Below are 23225 nucleotides of genomic sequence, written 5' to 3'. Positions count from 1 at the left end.
ACTCCAGCCTGTGCAGCCGAGGGGCCCCAGCCTCAGAGGGAACTCAATGAATTTGTCAGGGAACTGAAAACAGATGATTTCAATCAGCAGGGGGAAAAAAATGACTTCATGGCCACAGTTGACTGAAGGAGGCAGAGTTTGGCTGCCAGGCCCTGCCCGGGAGGCACTTCCAAAGAGCCTAGCCTGTTTCTGAGCCTCTAGTCGGGTCTCCCCTACGAGGGGCCCGCGCCTTGCTGGCCCCGGGAGGGCCAGGACTGAAGGCCCGGTGCTGTAATGGGGGACCGCGAGGCACACAGATAACCCGGTACTTCCCCGCCCCAGCTTCCTCTCCGCAACTGCTTTCATGAATGGCCAGCTTCCCAGACAGCGGATTGGCTGAACAGCCGGCGGCGAGGCCCAATCAGCGGCCGCGGAACGCCTAGACTCTGCGTGGGGCCTCGGTCCCTCGCAACTATGAATGGCGCGGCCACGCCTACCTTGCGGAGACCCCTCCCCCAGGGGATTGAGGAGGAGGTGTGTGCGTGTGTGTGTGTGTGTGTGTGTGTGTGTGTGTGTGTGTGTTTAATTCCTTAGACCTTTCAAGGTTCTGGTACAATTGTGTCATCTGAGGCTTGGCTGCGGCTCCTGACAATAGCCCTTGGGCTTCCCTGCGTGGTCAGTGTTGACATTCAAGATCTTGTGACAGCGAAAGGGCTTGAGCAGTTAGAAACGCATTTCTTTGCTTATGGTTCCATCTGACTCTAGTCCCAGAGAAAGCTCTTCAGCCCCCCAGCGTGAACAGGCAGGTTGCCAGGGGGCAAGGCAGCGGGGCGGGAAGATGTGGGGCCAGTTTCCCTGGCCAGTGCAGGGAGACAGGGGGCTCCCAACATGTGCGAACGCTGGGAACTTGTGCAAAACGGAGGGCTTGGTCGCCGCCCCCCGCCCCCGCGCCCCCCCCCCCCCGCCCCCTCTTGCTCACTGACCTTGACCTAGCTGCATCTGCTGCACGCGTGTGAAGGCTGGGGCCGCAGTGGGGGAACCCAGCCATTCCACTGCATTTCCTGGTAAGTAGGAAAACATGTTCTGTTTGCTGATGTTATAAACCAGGCATGTGTTTACAAATGCTGTTTGGAGAAAGCGTGGTTAAGGGGGCCGCTTCCCGGCTCCTCTCCCCAGACAACGTGGTCGTGTGGCTGACAGAGCAGGTTTTGCTCTTCAGGGGGCGACCCCTTGCTTGGGAAAGTCAGACTCAGCAGAATTCAAAAGTGGGACAGGAAATTCTCTTGTAATGTAGGTTGTGGCCATGTGGACAGAGCCTTAAATGTCAGAGTGAGCCCTGGGAGAGGAGGAGAGCTGATGAGCTGGGGAGTGGTATTTCTGTCCTAATCCACCGCCTCCCGCCCCACTCTGATCCTGGGTAGGGCTCACCATTTCAGGAACTGCAGCATTAACCCTATGCAAACTGCCTTCTGGAACTCCTGGTTACTCCGACTGATCGACAAGGCTCTGGGGCATCATCCCCATTTTAAAGATGAGAAAACTGAGGTTCCGAGTAGTCTGCAAAAAGAAGTGGTACAATCTGGAAGTGGCAAGCCCGGAACGGAGCCCAGCTCTGCCTTCTGCTGGAGGAAGTGTACCTCCACGGGGCTGCAAGCCTGCAGGAGCAGTGTGAGGATTTGTAACAATACAGTTAGAGCACTGAGCTCCAGGCCTGGCCCTGAATTGCTGTTGAGGCTCCTAACTGATAAGGAATATATCTGTTTCCAAATGTCTAAGAGTCAGACTGAGCTTCCAGGTGGTTGCATGAATCTGTGAGCTGGTAGCCAGGGCCAGGCCTGAAGAGTCCTTATAGGCTGTTGTAGCAGCTATTTCTGCTAGCTGTCTCCCCCCAAATTTGTTTTTATCTTCTAGTTCAGTAGTTTATAATTTTTAAAATCTCAGAGTCCATTTGCATTCTAAAAATTATTGAATATTTCAAAAAATTTTGTTGATGTGGGTTTCATCTGTTGATATTTATCGCTGTTGTTATTCAGTTGCTAAGTCGTGTCTGACTCTTTGCAACCCCACAGACTGCAGCACACCAGACTCCTGTCTCCTTCACTGTCTTCTGGAGTTTGCTCAAATTCATGTCCATTGTGTCAGTGATGCTTTCTAATTATCTTATCCTCTGTCGCCCTCTTCTCCTCTTTCCTTCAATCTTTCCCAGGATCAGGAGTTGGCTTTTTGCATTAGGCGGCCAAAGTATTGGAGCTTCAGCTCCAGCATCAGTCCTTCCAATGAATATTCAGGATTGACTTCCTTGACGACTGACTGGTTTGATCTCCTTGCAGTCCGAGGGACTTTAAAGAATCTTCAGTGCTCTCTTCGGAATGATACAGAGATTAACATGGCCCCTGCGCAAGGATGGCACACAAATTCGTGAAGTGTTCCATATTTTTATGGAAGCAACCTAGATGTCCATCAGCAGATGAATGGATAAGAAAGCTGTGGTACATATACACAATGGAGTATTACTCAGCCATTAAAAAGAATACATTTGAATCAGTTCTAATGAGGTGGATGAAACTGGAGCTGATTATACAGAGTGAAGTAAGCCAGAAAGAAAAACACCAATACATATATGGAGGTTAGAAAGATGGTAATGATAACCCTGTATGCGAGACAGCAAAAGAGACACAGATGTAAAGAACAGACTTTTGGACTCTGTGGGAGAGGGAGAAGGTGGGATGATTTGGGAGAATGGCATTGAAACATGTATACTATCATGTAAGAAACGAATTGCTAGTCTAAGTTAGATACAGGATACAGGATGCTTGGGGCTGGTGCACTGGGATGACCCAGAGAGATGAAATGGGGAGGGTGGTGGGAGGGGGGTTCAGGGTTGGGAACTCATGTACACCTGTAGTGGATTCATGTCAATGTATGGCAAAACCAATACAGTATTGTAAAGTAAAAAAATAAAATTTAAATTAAAAAAAGAAAGAACCAATTAGCTCAAAAAAATAAAATAAATAAATTAAAATTGAAATAAAATAAAAAAAGAATCTTCAGTGGAGAAAACATTTAAAATACAAGAATACAGAAGCATATATTCTATTAGATATCAGAAGTGATCACGTTGTCCCATTTCATGCAGTCTCTAGAAAACTCCACTGTGTGCTCATGAGATAATGAGAGGGGAAACAGCAATACAATTTCAGGGTCATCGTGAAAGTAATTTTGACCCCTCAGACCTCCTGAGCCCACACGTGGAGAACTGCTGTTTCTGTCTCTGAGGAGAAGTTTGAGGCTGTCCGATGACCTGATGGCAGGGTCTCAATGTGTGGGCCCTGGCTGGCAGGCTGTGGCCAGTGACAGCCAGCACTCAGGCATATGTGTAACACGTGTGACGTGTGGACGCTGACTGTGCGCTGAGACAGCACTGCGAGCAGAGACGACATTGCGGTGGCCAAGTCCCACCTCTGAAAGGAGGACAGCGAGCTCTCGGGACTTCTCTGGGGGGACGAGTGGCTCAGCCTCCACACTCCCAATGCAGAGGGCCTGGGTTTGATCCCTGGTCAGGGAACTAGATTCCCGCACGCCGGGACTAGAGATCTCACATGCCGCCGTGAGGACTGGAGGCCTCACGTGCCGCAACTAAGACCTGGTGCGACCTAATAAACAGATCTTTAAACATACACACATAAGAGAAAGGTTGTGGTACGTCTACACAATGGCATGTTACTCAGCCACAAAAAGGATCGCATTTCAGTTGTATGAGGTAGATGAACCTAGAGCCTGTTAAACAGAGTGAAGTAAGTGAGAAAGAGGAAAACAAATATCGTGTATTAACACACAGATATGGAATCTAGGAAAAATGGTACCGATGAACCTATTTGTAGGGAAGGAATGGAGACACAGATGTAGAGAACAGACATGGACACAGCGGGGGAAGGAGAAAGTGGGACGAATTGAGGAAGTAGCCCCGAGATGTATACACTGTGCTCAGTCGCCGGGTGGTGTCCGACTCTGTGATCCCATGGACTGCAGCCTGCCAGGTTCCTCTGCCCATGGGATTTTCCCAGCAAGAACACTGGAGCGGATTGCCATTTCCTCCTGTGGGGAATCTTCCTGACCCAGGGATCAAACCCACGTCTCCTGGTCTCCTGCATTGCAGGCAGATTCTTTACTGCTGAGCCGCCAGAGAAGCCCATATATACATTCAGTTCAGTCCAGTCGCTCAGTCGCGCCCGACTCTCCGCAATCCCATGAACCGCAGCACGCCAGGCCTCCCTGTCCATCACCAGCTCCCGGAGTTCACTCAGACTCGCGTCCATCGAGTCAGTGATGCCATCCAGCCATCTCATCCTCAGTTGTCCCCTTCTCCTCCTGCCCCCAATCCCTCCCAGCATCAGAGTCTTTTCCAATGAGTCAATTCTTCGCCTGAGGTGGCCAAAGGACTGGAGTTTCAGCTTTAGCATCAGTCCCTCCAAAGAAATCCCAGGGCTGATCTCCTTCAGAATGGACTGGTTGGATCTCCTTGCAGTCCAAGGGGCTCTCAAGAGTCTTCTCCAACACCACAGTTCAAAAGCATCAATTCTTCAGCGCTCAGCCTTCTTCACAGTCCAACTCTCACATCCATACATGACCGCAGGAAAAACCATAGTGTGTGTAAAATAGATAGCTAGCGGGGAGCTGATGTATAACACAGAGAGAGCCCAGCCTGGTGCTCTGTGATGACCTAGAGGGATGGGATTGGAGGGGGAGGGAAGGAGGCTCAAGAGGGAGGGCATGTGTATGTATAGTTATGACTGATTAGTGATGATGTGTGGTAGAAACCAACGCAACGTTATAAAGCAATTGTCTTCCAGTTTAAAAAACAAGGTAAAATTATATATATACATGTATATATACACACACACACAAATAAAAAGACGATGACCTTCCCCTTCTGCCACAGGCTGGGATGAGATGAAACGTGGGTCAGTTCAAGCCTCATGGACCCAGGGGCACCCTGTCTCATCACGTTTCCAGACTGGTCCTGGATTGCCTACTTGGGCTCCGATGAGAAAGAAGAATCAATTACCTGGTTTAGGCCACTCTGTTTTGGGGTCCCTTTGCAGTGGCTTAACCTGCCCCTTGATCAGCATATTACTTTACGCGTCTGGGCCCCAGCCCTGAGCTTTCTGGTGTCATTATGCCTGCAAGGATGGATGAACTCCCTGTTGGCTGAAGGTTGAGTATACGACCCTGGGAGGGGTTGGAACACAGATGGGTGAGAGACCCAGTGACAAGTGAGACATGGCAGGTCACAGCAGAAAGCTGTCTTGGAAGCAGAGCACCTTGGTGTTGACCCAGCCAGGACTCACTGCCCCACCACATGCTGCCCTCCAGAGACTTGCTGAGAATGCAGTAGGTGGCTTGTGGAAGTGAGCCTGCAGTCTGAGTGGGAGAAGCAGGCATGGGCCCTGTAGGGTTGGGGCAGTGGATGGGAGTCAGGCTGGGGTAGGTCACATTGTGAGAGAACCAAGGCCCGGCACATGCCTAAAGCCCCAGAACCACCAAGTTTCACCTGGCCTGTGGATGGCTCTCCTGTTCCCATTGTGAGACGGGTGTTGAATCACCAAATGCCAGTACCTAGGCTAAAAAGTTTTGTTTTAGAAACAAAAACCAGCATCGGTGCTATAAAATGTTTGTTTTGTTGTTCAGTCACTAAGTCGTGCCCAACTCTTTCCGATCCAGTGGACTGCAGCATGCCAGGCCTCCCTATCCCTCACTGTCTCCCAGAGTTTGCCCAAGTTCATGTCCATTGAGTCAGTGATGCCATCTAACCATCTCATCCTCTGCTGCCCCCTTCTCCTTTTGACTTCAAACTTTCCCAGCGTCAGGGTCTTTTCCAGTGAGTTGACTCTTCATATCAGGTGGTCAAAGTATTAGACCTGTAGCCTATAGGACAGGAAGTCAGTGTTCTACTAAGAAGCCCAGCTCCCCTTCAGCTTTGCACATGGAGAGGGGCCTTCTGGGAGAGTGGCCCTCTGGCTAAAAGAAGGCTTGGGCAGGTGGGTGAGAGGTGAGGCTTAAGACCTTATTAAACACGTTAGAGAACACTGGGAGAATCCAGTGAGTGCCAAGGATGCACTCAGCAGAAAATATCAGACTCTGCCACTGCCCTCTCCCACATTCCCCTGAAGAGGTGGGTGGGGTAGGCCAGAAGAGCCTTGGATCTGATCTGAAAGAAGCTATGGAGCATCTGATCTTGATGGGTAGGACGCAGGCATCTGATTGGGAAGAGAAAGAGCCGTCCAGGCTATAGGAAGGGCAAAATGAGGACCCTCAAGTGGGGATCTTGGCTCTGCTGTTCTCGTCTCCCAGACTGGGGGTGTGTGTGGGGGGGTCCCTGGAAGCTGGGACCAGATCATATATGTAAGGTGCTCCCAACCCCTAGTGGACAGCAGTCAGGTGATGACTATTCCTGCATTAAATGAGCGAGGCTGTCACGGATGCAGGATGCAGGGACAGGTGAGAAGGTGAGGCACGTCCCAGAAGGCATGGTGCCGAGTCCCTCTGGATGGACGAAGAACCCTCCATGCCTGTCTGCCCGTGGGGATCTGGCCGACTTCTCCCTCCTCCAGACGATCGGATGTCCCCAGACGTGGTGGTGGTGGTGGTGGTGTCCAGTTGCTAAGCTGTGTCCAACCCTCTGTGACCCCATGGACTGCAGCGTGCCAGGCCTCCCTACTCCCGACAGTCTCCTGGAGTTTGCCCAGGTTCACGTCCTTTCAACCAGGGTTGCCATCCTACCATCTCTTCCACTGTTGCCCTCTTCTCCTTCTGCCTTCAAACTTTCCCAGCACCAGGGTCTTTTCCAGTGAGTCAGCTCTTCCCAGGCATGGTGAAGGCTGGCAAGAGGAAGAGAGGAAGTAAGTGTATGTCAACTGTGGGCACGATGGAGCCACCCGGCAAGGCTAGGGTTTTCCAGGAAAACCTGGCCTTTCATCCTTGAAGTCCCTTCACTTTTGTTTATTGAAGTATTATTGCTGTGAATCAAGCAACCTCCATGCTGGCAACAAGCAGCAGTGAAGAGCTGGCAGCCTGCAGGGAGGGGGAGACGAGATTGCAGCTGATGGGGTGGGGGCAGTTGCGGATGAAGAGCTTGTGTCCGAGTCCTGGGGCTGCTGTAATGAACAGCCGTGCACTCGGTGGTTTCACACAACAGAAATTCACCATCTCAGTTATGGAGATGTGAAGTCTAAGATCAAACTGTCGGCAAGGTTGTTCCGCCTGAGGGCTGTGAGGAAGAGAGCAGCGCAGGCCTCCCCCTGGCTTCTGGTGTTGCCGGCAGCCCTTGGTTTGTAGCAGCATCACTCTGATCTCTCCTCTCACCTTCACGTGGCCTTCTCCTCTGCATGTTTCTCCATGTCCTCCCCTTTCCTTCTAAGGACCTTGTCCTTGCATTTAGGCCCCACCCCAACCCGGGATGATCTCATCTTGAGATCCTTACCGTAATTACGTCTGTAAAGACTCTTTTTCCAAGTAGTGTCACAGTCACAGGTCCTGGGTGGACACATCTTTCGGAGCGAGAGATCACTGTTTGGCTTCCTGCAGGACTCTAAGGTGGAGGAGAGAGGCAGGAAGTACTGCTCGGGACAACTGGAAGGCTTCCTGGAGGAGGTGATGCCCACCTGGGTCTTGAAGGGAATCACTGCTGAGCAGAAGAGGAATCCAGGTAGGAGGAGGCTTGGAGCTCAGAGATATTGGGCCTTAGCTGGCTGGAGGCATCTGAGGGAAAGGTGGGAGGTCTGGTGGGGGAGATGTGGGAGGCGTGGGAGGCAGAGGGCTGGGTGCCCCGGGATGAGGCTGGACAGCAGATGTGGTGGCCAGCAGGGGTTCCAGGGGCAGTGAGCACTTTCCCTGCAGGACGAAGTTGCCGGAAGCAAATAGGCCACCTCACCGACACAGGGCCCGTCCTGGGAGTGGATGGAAACACATGACATGCAGGGGGGGAGGTGGAGCTGAGCCTTGGGGTGGTCCCGGGGAAGACCCGAGAGGCAGCTTATGATGTCCGCGGAGGACGCAGCATGAAATTCAGTTGGTCTGCGTTGCTGCATTCCTAAAGAAAAGAGGGGCCCTGACTTCTTAAACTCAGTGCCTGGTTTGCCTGGGCACTGGTGGTGAGCCCGGGGGGCTGGCTTCATTTGCACACTAGCCTTTGCCTCCAGGCCTGGCCTTGCTCAGCTGCCAGGACCTCCCCGAAGCTGGCCTGTCCTGGGGACATCTTTTCAAGTCCCCAGTACTCACCTGCTCCATACCTAGGGCAACAGAAGCTGTCAGGGCTGTGGGCAGGGGCACCCCACCACCCAGAGCCTGCCTGGGTTTCACCTAGGTCCTGGAGCCAGTTTCTGGCTCCTTGGGGAACAAGAGGCGCCTTCAGCACTTCCTCGATTCTGGAAAGGCTGAGGTTTTCCCACCCGCCCACACCTGAGCCACCAGGGTCCCCAGCAGGGTCCCATGCCCACCCAGAGACAACGGGGGTCACATTTCGTATGCAGTTTCCTTCAAGTGCTGGGTGCACAGTGGAAGGAGGCTGGCTCCACCCCTGCCGTATGGCCTTACCGTAGACCTTTAATCTCTCCTTGACTCAGTTTCCTCCGCTGTGGAATGGGGCCATCTGCCTTCTTTGCAGGGTTGATGGAAGATGTAGTGAGGGGTGTATCCACTGGTCTAAGTCCAGTCTGTCTGGGGCCCCTGCAGTGATCAGACCCTGAGCTTGGTGGAGGGGATACAAAGTCAAATGTGATGTAGCGGGGCTGGAACCTCCCTGCCGAGTACCTGTCTTTACTTGATGGATCCCTGATGTCCAGAACTACCCCCTGCCCTCTCCAGTAGGTCAGGGCACACAGTCTAGATGTCTGAGGAAAGGGGAACCCATGGACCCCAAGCAGTGAGGGAGGGGCTGGAGGTGGTATTTGGAGAGGAGTGGGCTCCCTCGAGGTGAAGCCCCCACCTCCCACCTGCTGGTCCCCTGCCTTCAAAGAAGAGCCACACCCCTCCCGTCTGACCCCGGACCCCGGGGGACCACTCTGGTCTGCAACGCAAGGCCTGCAGCCTCCTGGCTGCAGCCAGCGCCGCGCCCTGGCTGGCTGTGTCTCCATGGCCCTTCTCGCCTCTTCTCTGAAGGATAAGCAGGAAGCAGAGGCCCTCCTGAGATGGGGTGGAAGCACCCCCAGTACTCTGGAAAGTTTTTAGGGATTAGTCACCAAAGGAACTGACGTGTCTGAATCTGGACCCCTTCCCTCTCCAGGGGACCCTCTAGCCCTGAAACTGAAGCAGTGTGTGGGCTGGAGGACCCTCCTATCCCCTGTCTCTGTCTCTCCGTGTCTCTTTCCCTGTCTCTCCTCCTATCTCTGTCTCTCTGTGTCTCTCTGTCTCTCTCTCTCCCCCTGCCTCTGTCTCTCCATCTCTCTGTCTCTCTCTCTCTCCCCCTGTCTGTCTCTCCACCTCTCTCTCTCTCCTTATCCTCTGTGTCTCTTCCTGTCTCTCCTCCTATCTCTGTCTCTCTTTGTGTCTCTCTGTCTCTCTCTCTCCCCCTGCCTCTGTCTCTCTGTCTCTCTCTCTCTCCCCCTGTCTGTCTCTCCACCTCTCTCTCTCTCCTTATCTCTCTGTGTCTCTCCCCGTCTCTCCTCCTATCTCTGTCTCTCTTTGTGTCTCTCTGTCTCTCTGTCTCTCTCTCTCCCCCCGTCTCTGTCTCTCCTCTGAGTGCAGAACCGCAGCCTCCAGGCCCTTTGCACGGAGCCCTGGGGAGCTCGGCCTCTGCAGCCTCGTCCTGGTTTTTATTCATCCCTTGGTTAGTCAGCAGTGAAGCGGTGGCCCTGGGAGGCAGCTGAGGGGCTAGAAGGAAGGGCAGGAGGCTGGGCAGACACAAGAAGCCGGGCTGGGGTGGGTGGGGGGTCAGCGGCATGGGTGGCTTATCACATTCCTGGGATGCCGGGCGGAGAGGGCTGGCCGGCCATTTGTCCATACCTGTTGGCCCCTCTTGGCTGGGAAAACCACCCAGGGACCACGCCATGGCCTGGCGACACTGTCCCCTGGGAGACTGGCAGCTGGGCCCAGCAGGGGTGGGCTCAGTCTCCAGAGTCTGCAGGCCTGGTTGCCACCCCGTGAGCTCCACCTCTGGGAGCCAAGGGCCCCTGGGAAGTGGGGGTCAGGGTGCAGGGGGACCCCTGGGCCAGGCCCTGGGTAGCTGGGTCTGGAGGAAGGGCCTGCAGCCCTGGATGTGGGGGGCTCATGACCTGGTGTGGAGAGCTGGGCTGGGAGGGTGTCAGACCCCCGACTTCAGCTGTTCTAGGAGCACATCTGTCCAGCCCAGTGTAGCTGCCAGAGGGCCCCAGCAGGAGCTGAGCTAGGAGAATCACCACCCTGCAGAAAGGAAAATAACAAAAAACAATAATATCATGTTTAGACTGATGCTGAAGCTGAAGCTCCACTGCTGTGGCCACCTGATATGAAGAGCCAACTCATTGGGAAAGACCCCAACGCTGGGAAAGATTGAAGGTGGGAGGAGAAGGGGACGACAGAGGATAAGACGGTTGGATGGCATCACCAACTCAATTGACGTAAGTCTGAGCAAACTCTGGGAGGTAGTGAAGGACAGGGAGGCCTGGCTGCAGTCCATGGGGGTCACAGAGAGTCAGACACGACTGAGCGACTGAATGTCAAATTCATTTTTGAGGCATGAGGACCCAGGGGCTAAAGCCTGGCGCTACAGGATCAAGACAGATGGTCCAGAGACCAGAGGGAGGGGCGATGACAGCGGCTGGGGTATGGGGAGCATGGTCTGGGTTCCGATGCAGCTCAGAACCCAAAGGCTCCCGTGGCGCTCAACCCCACAGCTGCAGGAGGGCAGCTCTGCAGGAAGAACGTTGCTGAGAACCATCGCCTCTGCTCAGGAGGCAAGTGGGCTCTGGCTGCAGGTCAGCTCCAAGCTCGTGGGGTTTGCTTGGCAGAAGAGGGCTGGAGCTGACAGCCACTCCAGGACCAACTCCCACAGCACACAAATCCGTCCCCTGCTGCCTCTCCTCTCTGCCCTTCCCTCGCTCCTCTGCATCCTCGCTGCCTTTCTGCTGGTTTGGGAGGGCAGGCCAAGCTCTCCCCATTCCCAGGACCTCACCCTGCCCCTCTGCTGTCCAGGGCTGGCTCTTACTTTTAATTCTGTTCAGAGAGGCTGTCCCAGACGCCCCATTAAATCCCCACCCTGCCGTCCTCTATTGCCTTCTCGATTCACTCGCTCTTGCTGCACAGATGGCATGGCTTAAATAACAGAGATGGACCGTCTCACGGTTCTGGGGCCTCAAGTCCAGAGTGGAGCTATCTGCAGGCTCGTTCCTTCTGAGGGTTTCAGGGCGGAGGTGGGGCGGTCTGTTCCAGGCCTCTCTCCTTCGGGTGTGGACAGCCGTCTCCTCCCTGTGTCCTCACCTGGCGGTCCCTCGATGGATATCCGTGTCTTCCTCTCCTCTCCTTGCGAGGCCACCCATCCTATGGGGTGAGGACCCACGCCAGTGACCTCTCTCTCCCTCGATGACCTCTGTAAAGACCACGTCTCCAAATATGGTCACATTTTGGGGTGCTGGGGGGTAGGACTCCAACATGAATCGGGGGCAATGCAACTCATCCCAAAGTACCTTCCTTTGCCTTATTTTCTGGACTTGGCTTTCTTTGTGTATCTATCTTGTTTTCTGTCTCCTCCACTAGAACGTCAGCCCATAAGGGTGTGGTCGCGGTTCCTAGTGCCGGCTCACTTTGGTCATTTAGCAGCTGCTTGCCGAATGGCTGACGAGGATGTGATGTAACACGCAGACTCGCCCGGCTGAGCAGCACGCATGTGTCACCTGTCGGTGACAGGGCTTCCAAAGCTCCTCGGTCGCCTGGTGACCTGGGCAGCCCAGCTGGTCTGCAGCCCCAGCCACCCTCTGGTTAAGGGGCTTCCTGGAAGCCCAAGTAACCCCACACCGGGAAGCACCCGATAGCCGCGAGGCGGCTCAAGCTCACACTCCCTGACCAGTCACTGCTCGCTTGGGCTTCAGGGCTCAAACCCATCCCTGTTCGGCATGAACTGACGCTTCAGATAACCCAGGAGCATCTATCCACAGGACAGCTTCCTTCAGGGCCCTCTTCTCACCCAGGAACCTTCTTTCCCTGGCTACCTCTTTCCCAAAGTAACTTCTAAGCGGCCTTTGTCTGGGAGATTCCAGTGGATTATGCAAAAGGGGTTTGCCAGGGGATGGGGGCCTATTTGAAGACTTCTGAGCCCAGCGGCGGCAGCGAAAGCAGGCACTGCCCAGGGGACAAAGGCCTCGTCTGGTCCTCCAAATGAGGAGACCAGATTAACATCTGCTCGAGGCTCCAGGCCCTGCTGCTTCCCCAGGGTTTAGCTAATTCGGAGGCCTGAGAGCCTTGGAAGAGAGCAGTGGGAGAAGAAAGGGATGGACACAAAAGGGGAAGGACAAGAGGGCAGACTGTAAAAAACCCTCAAGAATGCAATTTGCTCCTGGACGCACCCTCCCACCCCGCTGCCCACCCCGGGCGGGCGGAATTCTGCAAGGAGGGTGGCGGGAGTTGGCCCCTGACCTGGGCCTGCAGCTTGGATTCCTAACATCTGCCCCCTCCACCGGGGTAAGGATACAGCAATTGCTTAGGGAGCAGTCCCAGCCTGGTGCAGGTTACTTCCTGGAGTCTGGCTTTGCAGACAGGGCACCAGGGTCAGAGAGGGTGGGTGAGTTGCCCACAGTCACACAGCCTGGGCAGTCTGAGGCCCACATTTTCTGCTAGACCCCAGGCAAGGGGGTGACTCAGGATGGAGATCCCTGGGAAGTCTGGGCTACAACGACCCCGCCCACTCCCAACTTGTGGGGTGTGGCCCCCACAGCCTCCAGTCTCTAGGGGTGGGGTCTGACGCCTCCTCCCTGCCTCCTTTCTCTGGGGAGTGTTATGAAGGGTGTATTTGGGCTTCTGGGACCTGGAAACCTGGGGCTGGCTCCGGGCCCTCCCCTTCAGGCCAGCAGGCTGCCCTCCAGGAGCCCCCAAGCTTCACCCCATTCCTGAGCCCAGGCCTCCTGCTTGTCGCCTTTGTCTGGCCTTGGATTTCAGAGACTGCCCTTTGCTTTTCTCGCAGGTCTCAGGTTTCAACTCTTGCTGGGAGGATCCCTCCAGTTCATGAACCGCTGACCTCCCAGGAGAGGGTCTGCCCACCATACACCATCAGGCCCTAGGAATTTATCCTGGGGCCCTGGTTCCCAAGGCCCCCAGGCTGGAAGCAGGCGCTGGGAGAAGGGCCCAGCCTGAGGAGTCCAGTGGCCCCAGCTGGGCGGGATTGGGATGGGACACTGTCCAGGGGTGGGTGGGATGAGAAGGAGCCAGAGGGTCCCCAAGGAGCTGATCGCCTTGCAGCTTTCTGTGCCCATCTGGACACTTCATCTTCCAGCAGAATGCCAGCAGCCGAGATGCTTCCTTGTGGGAAATTCAGAAAACATAACAGGAGAGAGGATGGCAGGAGTCCCAGGTGGACCTCCAGGTTGCTCAGGTCCCGTAGGGAAAGCTTGAGTGTGTGGCCCAGCCCCCTCCCTGATGGCAAGGCTGCAGCCCGCCTCCCTCCCAGCCTCAGTTTCCCCGGGTGTAAAAGGCTGATGGAGGCAGGCTCCTCCTAGTCTCTACTCCCTGGCTCCCCAGCTTCCCATCTAGTGCAGACATGCTCCCCCTAACCCTTCCCAAGGGCTTCTTCCCCTCTGACTTCACCCTCCCACCAGCACTCGCTGTCTCTCCTTCTCTGTTGAACTGGGTCCCCTTGGCCCTGGTGGCTAAAGAATCTGTCTGCAATGCAAGAGACCTGAATTTGATCCCTGGGTCAGGAAGATCCCCTGGAGAGGGGCATGGCTACCCACTCCAGTATTCTTGCCTGGAGAATTCCATGGACAGAGGAGCCTGGCGGGCTACAGTCCACGGGGTTGGGAAGAGTTGGACACGCCTGAGCCACTGACACTTGGCCCACAGGTCACCCAGCTACCTCTCATTTGGGGGCATCTATTACCTCCTCATTGCCCCACCAGCTGCCCCCACTGCCCTTCTCGGCACCCATCTGCCCGTGCCTTGCCCACCCCACCAGAAGGGCCCGCATCAGCCACCTCTGTTGTTGCCAAACCCCAGGCCACTTCTCTGCCCTCGCCTTCCTGGGCAGAGAGAGTCCGTTCAGGAGGCTACCTGATCCTTCCAGCACGTTCTTCTCCAGGCCTCTCTGACTCCGCTCCCCCTCTTTTCCTCCCGCCTCAATCCTGCTCGCCTGCAGACCCCTAAATGGCAAGGATATAGTAAATTTGTCAGGAGCAGGGCACTGCTCTGGGCCTAGGGGACCACGTGCCTGAAACACCCGGGTGGGGGGGGGGTCCCTGGGCCCCTGGGACTTACCGTCTTCAGGGTTCCTGGGGGGTTGGACCAGGGTTTCTTTCCTATCTCTCCATCCTTCTCCCTGGGTGATCTCACCAGTTCCCATGGATTTAAATATCCTTAAGCTGATGACTTCCAAATTTGTCCCTGCAGCTTTGACCGCTCCTTTGAACTCCGACCCGCGTATCCGGCCAGCCACTTGACATCTCCCTTTGGGGTCTCTCAGACATGTCAAACAGCTCATGGCCAAGCTGGGCTTCTGGATTTTTCTCCCCAATCTTTTCCCAGCCACCCCCACCCTATGGTCCCAGGCTTAGCAAACCCTACCACAAATGCTCCGCTGGCTCGCTCCGGAAGCCTCTGTCTCCCTGGCATTTCTCCCTGCATCCTCGCTCCCAGGACTCCATCCCCAGATGTGAGCATCGCATTTCTGTAGACTCTCTCACCGTCCGCACCTTGGTCCTGCCTTCCATGATGAGGCTTTGTGAAAGTCAGCGAGGGGGTTGCGGATGCTGGGAGGCAGCGTATGGCTGGGAGCCACTCTGAGTGAAGACACAGAGGGACCCAGGCGGCCTTCCTCTTCTGCGGAGTGGCAGCTCCCCACGCCCCAGGGCCTTGTGCTCAGGGTGAAGTCAGTCCCCTGGGGGAGGGGGGCAGAGGGTGGAAACAGTTTACAGGGACACACCAGGTCTGGAGAGTCGAGACCACCCCGCCCCTGCTGGTACCTGCACAGTTGGCCATACTGGGGAAGTCTCGGCGTGTGGCGCCAGCCTTTGGGCTTGGGGAGCAGGTGAAATCAAATCAGAGTAAAATTGTGCTTTTTTTTCTTTCCTGCCTGTCCTTCACCTGGTCCTGGAGAACACTGAAGGGGCTGCAGTGGTGCCCACCTGAGGAAGGGGCATGGCTTCACCCCCTGCTTGACAGGTGGGGGAACAGAGGCTCTGGGCACCCCAACTGTGAGCGGCCTGATGATGCCAGCCGGCCCCGCCTCCCTGCACCACACTGGCTCCCTCCAGCCTCCCTTCCCTCCCACAGCAGCTCGCAGCTCCAGGCCCAGGTGGTTCCCTGCAGCCCTGCAGAGGGAGAGAAAGCTCCCTGCCCCTCCTGGGGGCCTGCTCCAGGGCACAGGGAAGTGGCATGCTCCAAGGGACAGCCACACAATGGAGGTCACACCTCCTTAAAGGGAAGGCTCCACAGGCTCAGAGCTTCCCCAGCCACTGGCAGGGAGAGAGGGGCTGCCCAACTGGCCCCTGCCCCAGCGGCTCAGGGGCCTTCCAGGCCACTGTCATTCCAGCCTCCCTCCTCACAGGTTCTCAGGGCACACCTAGCCCAGGGCAACGGGCGAGGACTGAGGCTTTCGGCTCTTCTGCAGAAAGACAAACAAAAGATACGCTAAAGACGCTGGCTAGAGGGAGAGAGAACTGCGCAAGCTGGGGCATCTCTGCTGTGACTTAGCTTTTCGAGTATTGATCTTTTCAACAGACCGTTTATTGAGCACCTACTGCATGCTGGATCCTGTGCCAGGCGCAGGAAACAGAGCTGGGAGCGTGAGAGGCAGGACCGAGGATGTGTTCTCTGTGGGGAAAGACAAACCGTGAGCAGAGCACTGTGCTGCCTGAACCCATTTGCTCTTCTCATGAGAAGCCGAGATTCAGTGAGGCTAAGCGACCTGCCAAAGGTCCAGAACAGAGGTAGAAGATCCAGGATTCAAAGCGATTTACCCTCCCACCCACCTTGCAATCATGCATCTGGCCACCCATCCATCCCCCCACCCGTCCATTCATCATCCTTTTGTTCATTCATCTACTGAGCACCTAGAGTGTGCTGGCCCCTATACTAAGGTGCTGGAAATGAAACGGAGGACAAAATAGAACCCATCCTTGACCTCAAGAGGGTCACATGCTGGTGGAGATGAAGGAAAAAAGCATCCAAATTAATCAGACAAATAAACAGTACAATCAGAAAAATGATCAGGGGCTGCCTAAAAGAGGAGAAGGAGCCAGCCATGTGGAGGTCAGTCACACGCGTGTGCCTGTGTGTGTGTGTGTCTTTCTGTGTGTTCCGTGTGTCTCTGTACACACGTTTGTCCATGCACGGGTGTGTCTTACATGCAAGTGCGTATCTCTGTGGATGCATGCATACATGTCCATGTACGTGTGTATATCTTCACATGTGTGTGCATTCATACGTGTGCACGCGAATGTGTGTGTTGCACTCCTGACAGAGAAATGTGGGCGGGAGGAAGCTCTGAGGCAGGAGGACATGGCGGCATGTGGTCCAGAAGACCTGTGTGCTGGGGGTGGGAGTGAGGGACCACCGGAGGGGGCGGTATGGAGGCTGGGCTATGAAAAGCCTGTGAACGTGACCAGCAGTTTGAAGATTTTCCTTTTATTTTCAATTTAATTTTTAATCGGAGTATAATTGCTTTTCAATGTTGCACTCGTTTCTGCTGCACGGCACTGTGAACCTCCCCTCCGCCTGGCGCCTCCCTCCCGCCTTCCCATCGCGCCTCCCTCCCTGTGCTGAACGGCTGCTTCCCACTGGCTGCGTTACGCGGGGGAGCGCACGCGTCACTGCCATCCTCTCTGCTCGCCCCACACTCCCTTCCGCGCTGTGCCCGCAAGGCCATCCTCTGCGTCGCTATTCCTGCCCTGCACGTAAGTTCATCTGTACCATTTTCCTCGACTCCATACGTATGTGTTCACGTGTGATACTGGTTCGTCTCTTTCTCACTTTCTCCACTCTCTATGACAGACAAGAGTTTGAATTCTATTTTAAAAACAAAGGAAGACATTGGAGGAATTCACATTAGGTTTCAAAAAAAAAAAAAAGAGGAAACTCCTCCGGCTTCTATGGGGAGAATGACTCGAAAGGGGGCATTTGTGGAAGCAGGGGGCCCTGCATCTGCCCAGGGGAGAGAGGACTGGGGCTCAGGAGAAGACCCACTCTGAGCTTCTAGAAAGGAAATGCCACCCAGAGTAAAACTAATACGGGGGAGGGGCATTGACCGCTACAGAATGAAAGAATGGTGAGCTTGAAGATGGAGCGGTGGAGGTTCTCCAGGACGAGACACAGAGACACAGGGAAACAGGGAAACAGGGACACAGACACAGGGAAACAGAGGCGAGAAGGGGGCAGAGAGCCGCCACGAGGTCCGCGACAGCCCTGAGCGGCCCGGCATGCTTGGGACTCTGTCCCTGACGGCCACAGAGCTGCCACCACCCACTGCACGCGCGCCAAGTCGCTGCAGTCGTGTCCGACTCTATGCGACCCCATGGACTGTAGCCCGCCAGGCTCCTCTGTCCATGCGGATCCTCCAGGCAAGAATACTGGAGTGGGTTGGCATGCCCTCCTCCAGGGGATCTTCCTGATCCAGGGATCAAACCCAAGGATCTCTTATGTCTCCTACCCTGGCAGGCGGGTTCCTTTACCCATGAGCCGCGAGGGGAGCCCACCTAAGGGAACGCCTAAAATCCCAAAGCTCGGCCGTTCTCAGTCCTGGTGTGGGTGGGGGGCTGCAGGAAATCCCCCTGAAGGTGAGAGCTTATAACAGTGTGGCCACTTTGGAAAGCTCTCTAGGATAGTCTCCAAATTTAAATGCCACGTCTGGCATTTACTAAAAAGAAGTTAAAATGCACAGCCTCCTGAAGACTCGCCCACAAATGTTTATACTAGCTTTATTTGTAATAGCCCCAAGTGGGAAAAAAAAAAAAAAACTATGTCCATCAGCCAGTGAATGGCTAGTACAGGCCTTGGGGGTGCAGTTGTCTAGCTGCTGGGGCAAGAGCAGGGCCTGGGTGCCCAGATTCCCGTCTGATCCTCTGCTGTCCCTCTGAGGGCACTGGGCAGGCCGTGTCCCCAGTCCCAGACTCTGCTTCTACCGTGGGGTGGGTCTGGGAGCCTGACCTGACTCGCCAGGCTCTGAGTGACCCACATGACGTGGCCGGGGGAGGTTCCGGAAGTCCGGACACCAGGGAGGTTGGCACAGGCCTGGGCCGGCTCAGGTCTGGGAGACACTCTGAGCCTGGGTCAGTCTGATGGCAGGGAGGACGCGGAGGCCACAGGGCTCGTCCCCTGCAGGGCTGCGTGTGCTGGTGAGGCAGGCAGGGTCAGGGGTCATGTTTGACCATGGGGGAGCCCAGGCCAGTGCCTCCTGGCCACACGGCAGTCCAAGCAGCGTGGGCGGGCGGCCCCTTGGATGGTCCTGGGACAGAATAACAAGGCCTGGTCACTCACCTGGCCAGTCACGCAGGGGCAGTTTGAGAGGACAGCGAGGCAGAGCTGACCCGCAGGGCAGGGCCAGGGCCAGAGGCAATTAGGGGAGGGGAAGCTAAAGCCTGCAGCAGAGTCTGGCTAGAAGAGCAGACAGCTTATGTCTGGATGTGAGGGGACCAAGGCCGGCCAGCTGGACCCAGGGCCCCGGGCCCTCGCCACTGTGGTCAGCTCTAGGGTCCCCAGCGCGCGCTCTGTAGCCAAAGCAGCACTGTGTCCTCCCCGTGTGCGGCCTTCCGCCGGCATTCGGGGCCTCCACGGAGATGCCCCCACACACTCTCTGGGCTCCGAGGGGCAGGGCGACATTTGGTCCATTGTGGGAGCCCCCGTGCCCAGCACGTCGCCAGAATCTTCCACTGTGTGCCTGATCCACAGCAAACGGGTGAATGAAGGAATCAGCCCACGAGAGCATCTCTGCCTCTCGATGGTGAGCTTGTCCAAGCAGGATCTGTGCCTGGTTCCGGAAGTCATTCCGGGTGCTGGGTTTTGTGTAACAAAGTAACACCCTGGTTAAAAGCTTCAGGACTTCCCTAGTGGTCCAGTGATTAAGACTTCACCTTCTAATGCGTGGGGTACCGGTTTGACCCCTGGTTGGGGAGATAGATCCCACGAGATTCGTGATTCAGAGGCAAAAAACATCACAAAACACAAAACAGAAGCAATGTCGCAGCAAGTTCAATAAAGCTTTAAAAATAATCCGCATTAAAAAAAAAGTCTAAAAATAAATGCTTAGTTTGGGTGGGTCCTGAGTCCAGGCTCAGCTTCGCTGAGCCTTCCGTGTTGCAAGCCTGCAATCATGGTGACCTCTGGGCAGAGGTGTCCTTCTCCTGATGGAATTACTGAACTCAGGGTCGTGAGCCTGGAGCAGCTGCCCATCAAACAGGAGTACTTGCCTGAGACTGAGGCCAATGCAGGGAGAACAGATGGACAGACAGAAAGAGCTGGGGTCCTGACAGCCTCCTTAGTGGCCCTGGGTCATGTGGTGTCCAGATTCTGCCTCTGGACTATCTAGTTACTCTGGCCAATCAGTTTCCATTTTCACTTGAGGGTGGGGGTTTCTGTCACTTGCAGCCCAGACTCCTAAGACAAATGCACACACACAAACATTTTTAATGTCAACAAATGAGTATATCACTTACAATATATAGTAGCCCATTTAAAACATTTTTATTACAGTAAAATTTGACTGCAATGCAATTCAGTCCTAAACCACGCAGTCATGTGAGTTTTGACAAACACAGTGGTGTGACCTCCACTGCAGTCAAGGCACAGGCCGGTTCCAGTGCCGCAAAAGCCTCCCCCAGCTTCCCCTTTGGAGTCACACCTTCCCCTTCCTCCCTGGACAGCACAGACTGGTCCCCTGTCCCAGCAGCTTGGCACTCTGAGAATGTCCTGCAAATAGAATCTTATGCTCTGAGGGTCCTCCCCATTGTCACCTGTCTCAGGCCCATCTCAGGAGGTGTGTGTGTGTGTGTGTGTGTGTGTGTGTGTGAGACCAAGCAGTTTCCATGCACATGTGTTCCCAGTTGAAAGGTGTTTGGATTGTCCCAAGTTTGGGGGAATTTCAAGTAAAACCGCCACGTCCATGTGAGCAGGTGTCTGTGCCCGTGTGGGCAGGTGTCTGTGTCCGTGTGTTTCCCCAACTCCAAGATGGTGTGAGCATCTTGAAGTCAGGCTGTTCAGACCCTTGAAGGGCTCTCCTTGGCTTTGCCGTCGTGCTCCTGACCCAGATTTATCCTGCAGGTGACAAAGAGAACCATGGGGAGCTTTCTCTCTCCTGATATTTGAGAAAGGGTTCTGGAAGGGACCGCACCATCCTTCCCTCTCAGCACGAAGCCCACCATTGAATAAAGGGATTCGAATGTTCTGCAGGGCAGGATGGTCCAGCTAACCTCTGGCGGTGGAGATCACAACAATGGTCGTGGTGATGACAAGGACCTTGGGACCCCGAAATGCTGAGTCCTCAGTGTGGCTCTGACACCCTTGCTCCCATCTTCACAGCATCCCAAGTAGGTGCAACTTCCCAGCACGACTGCAGAGATGCCTGAAGTTGTCTTCAAAGAGGGGGTGGGGTCGTGCCTTCTGTTCCTCCCCCTGCTCTGCCCTGCCCCCTCCTCAGGGGTCTGCAGCAATTATCCTGGAAGGGCTTTGCTGCCGCCTCGTTAGCCCTGTGGCCCCCTCACATTTGGTACCTCCGTCTGGGATTAACTCTCGGGCTGGGCCAGGGTTCCCGGAAAGCCAGCCCCTCCGCTTCCAGCTCACGGCCGGCCCTGGGCCAGCCCCTCACCACTACCCTCCTTCTCACCCCGGCCGCCTCCTCAACTCAAAGGACGGCGCCGGCTCTGGTGAACCTGGTTAGGAATGGAAATACTTTGCTTGGAAGCCGTCCAGCGTGGGGAAGACGGCAGCATTGACTGACTGGCTGGGACCGAAGCTCCACGGGAGCCAGACGTGGCTGAGCTGGGGACAGAGGGACACACGGGGAGCCTCTGGCAGAATTTGCTGACGGCGGCCGCCACGCGGAGCCCGGCCTGGCCGGTCCCGTCCCTCCGACCAGCGTGGGAGCAGCGCCTGGGCCTTCGGGTTGGACCCCATGGCTCGGGGTGCCGGTCCCTGCCCCCGACACTGACTGCTTTTATTCACCACCTCAAGGTGAATTTGCACCTCCAGTTTTCCCTCTTGATGATTTTCTCATGTTTCTGGAGAGTGTCAGGGGCAACTGACTCTCTGTGGGGTAGGTGTCTGTACCCTGACTTAGATTAGACATTTGGATAGTGTCCCTTCATCCATTCATTCAGCAAACACCGGCAGAGCGTCCCTCAGAGCCAGACACTCTTCAGGGTGCTGGGGACCCAGCAGGGAACAACACAAGTCTCCACCCCTGTGGAGCTGACCTTCTGTAGTTCAGGGAGATGAGCAATAACTAAATCAACAGTCCATCATCCTTCGTAAAAGGTGAAAGAGGTATGCAATCCGGGGGCGGAGGGAGAGAGAGGGATGGACCGGGAGTTTGGGGTTGGTGCATACAGACTACCACATCTAGCATGGACAAGCATCACAGTCCTACAGCGTGGCACCGGGAGCTGGAGTCCACGCACGTGTGTGCACGCTAAGAGGCTTCAGTCACATCTGACGTTTGCAACCCTACGGACTGTAGCCCCCCAGGCTCCTCCGCGCGTGGGATTTCCCAGGCAAGAATACTGGAGTCGGCAGCCATTCCCTTCTCCAGGGGATCCTCCCGACCCAGGGATCAAACCCACGTCTCTTATGTCTCCTGCGTTGGCAGGCAGGCTTTTTCCCACTAGCACCACCTGGGGAGCCCCACAGTTGAGGTACAATTTTGTGTTAATTTCTAGTGTAAAGCATAGTGATTCAGTTATACATGCACATATATATTTCTTTTTCAGCTTCTTTTCCACTATAGGTTATTACGATTATTACAAGATATTGAATATAAATCCCTGTGCTATACAGTAGGTGCTTGTTGTTTATTTATTTTATGTACAGTAGTCTGTAACTGCTAATCCCAAATTCTTAATTTTTTCCTGTTCGCTTTTTCCTTTGGCAATCATAAGTTTGTTTTCTTTGTCTGCAAGCAACCCGTTCTTAAGACCCCAGACACATCCGCCAACCCCCTCTCAATCCGTACCTGACAAGTTCCATCTCTTGGTGTCCTCAGGACGAAATTTATGTGTGTATCTTAGATTCTTCTCCATGTACAGCATTATTATTAAAATTTGTTTAACAAATACATCTAATTATGAAAATAAGCAGACTGGAAGCATTAGGTCAATAATGGGATGGGTCATGTGTAGATATGATGGCAAATACAGGTGTGCAGAAGCCTGAAGGTGTCACCCAAGTGTCTTATATCTTGGGGACCAGGTGTCATCTCACTTAACCCTCTCAAGCATGCATTCCAGAGTGAGTCTTACGTCTCCATTTTATGGAGGAAAAAAGGAACTCTGGGGCACGCATGATGATCAGTGACCACACAGCACTGGTGTGACCTTAGGACCCTCTGATTCTGCCCTTTCACTCTTGACACGCCTGGGTAGCAGAATGGCCATGTTACATTTTTAAATCCAGTGTTTAAATCCAGCTGTTTACCTGCAGCTTGTATTCGACAGTTCTGGTGACTTCTGAGTGTAGATTTTAAAATAGTCACAACGTAAAAGTTGAGAGTTACGATTTACCTGACAGGAATGTTTAGGACTTCAAGCCTGGGAGGCAGCATCTCAAGCGACTCTGAGAGAACTGCTCTGAGGAAGTGAGGGGAGGGACCAGGTTATAGAGAAGTTTTGCAACAAAGGGCAGGTCCTCTGAACATCAAAAGATGATTGCTAATTAAAGAAAACCAGATATCCCAAGTTAAGGAATTTAGAGCTTGTATGGAAAGATGCAAGAGTGTGGGTTCACTGAAGTCATTTCTTTGATATGCAGCTCTGCTATCTGGGGCCAGTATCCTGTGTTTTCACATCCTGCATTTCCTCAAGGCTCACCCTAGGGAGTGGCTGCAGTCTGATGGCTGCTAGACAGCAGGCATTCTTTCCTTCCTGAGT

At 54.7% G+C, this 23225-nt stretch overlaps 2 long non-coding RNA genes and 1 other non-coding gene across 3 annotated transcripts; 2 read left to right on the top strand and 1 right to left on the bottom strand.

Moving 5' to 3' along the window:
• The first annotated feature begins 933 nt into the window (after positions 1-933).
• LOC132658380 (uncharacterized) lies at positions 934-2525 on the top strand. The gene is made up of 2 exons (XR_009597959.1): positions 934-1043; positions 2186-2525. It is a non-coding gene; the product is annotated as an uncharacterized LOC132658380 (long non-coding RNA).
• On the top strand, positions 2315-2417 carry LOC114110190 (U6 spliceosomal RNA). The gene has a single exon (XR_003586517.1). It is a non-coding gene; the product is annotated as a U6 spliceosomal RNA (small nuclear RNA).
• A 2304-nt stretch (positions 2526-4829) lies between the features above and the next one.
• LOC132658379 (uncharacterized) lies at positions 4830-14479 on the bottom strand. Its single transcript, XR_009597958.1, has 5 exons — positions 14413-14479; positions 14209-14297; positions 8572-13461; positions 7460-8068; positions 4830-6857 (listed from the first exon to the last, which is right to left on the bottom strand). It is a non-coding gene; the product is annotated as an uncharacterized LOC132658379 (long non-coding RNA).
• Between the last annotated feature and the right edge of the window lie 8746 nt (positions 14480-23225).

This window comes from Ovis aries, chromosome 21, assembly GCF_016772045.2.
Source record: "Ovis aries strain OAR_USU_Benz2616 breed Rambouillet chromosome 21, ARS-UI_Ramb_v3.0, whole genome shotgun sequence".
Taxonomy (NCBI): domain Eukaryota; kingdom Metazoa; phylum Chordata; class Mammalia; order Artiodactyla; family Bovidae; genus Ovis; species Ovis aries.
The sequence above is the reverse complement of the archived record's forward strand: the minus strand, read 5'-3'. Positions and strand labels throughout refer to the sequence as shown.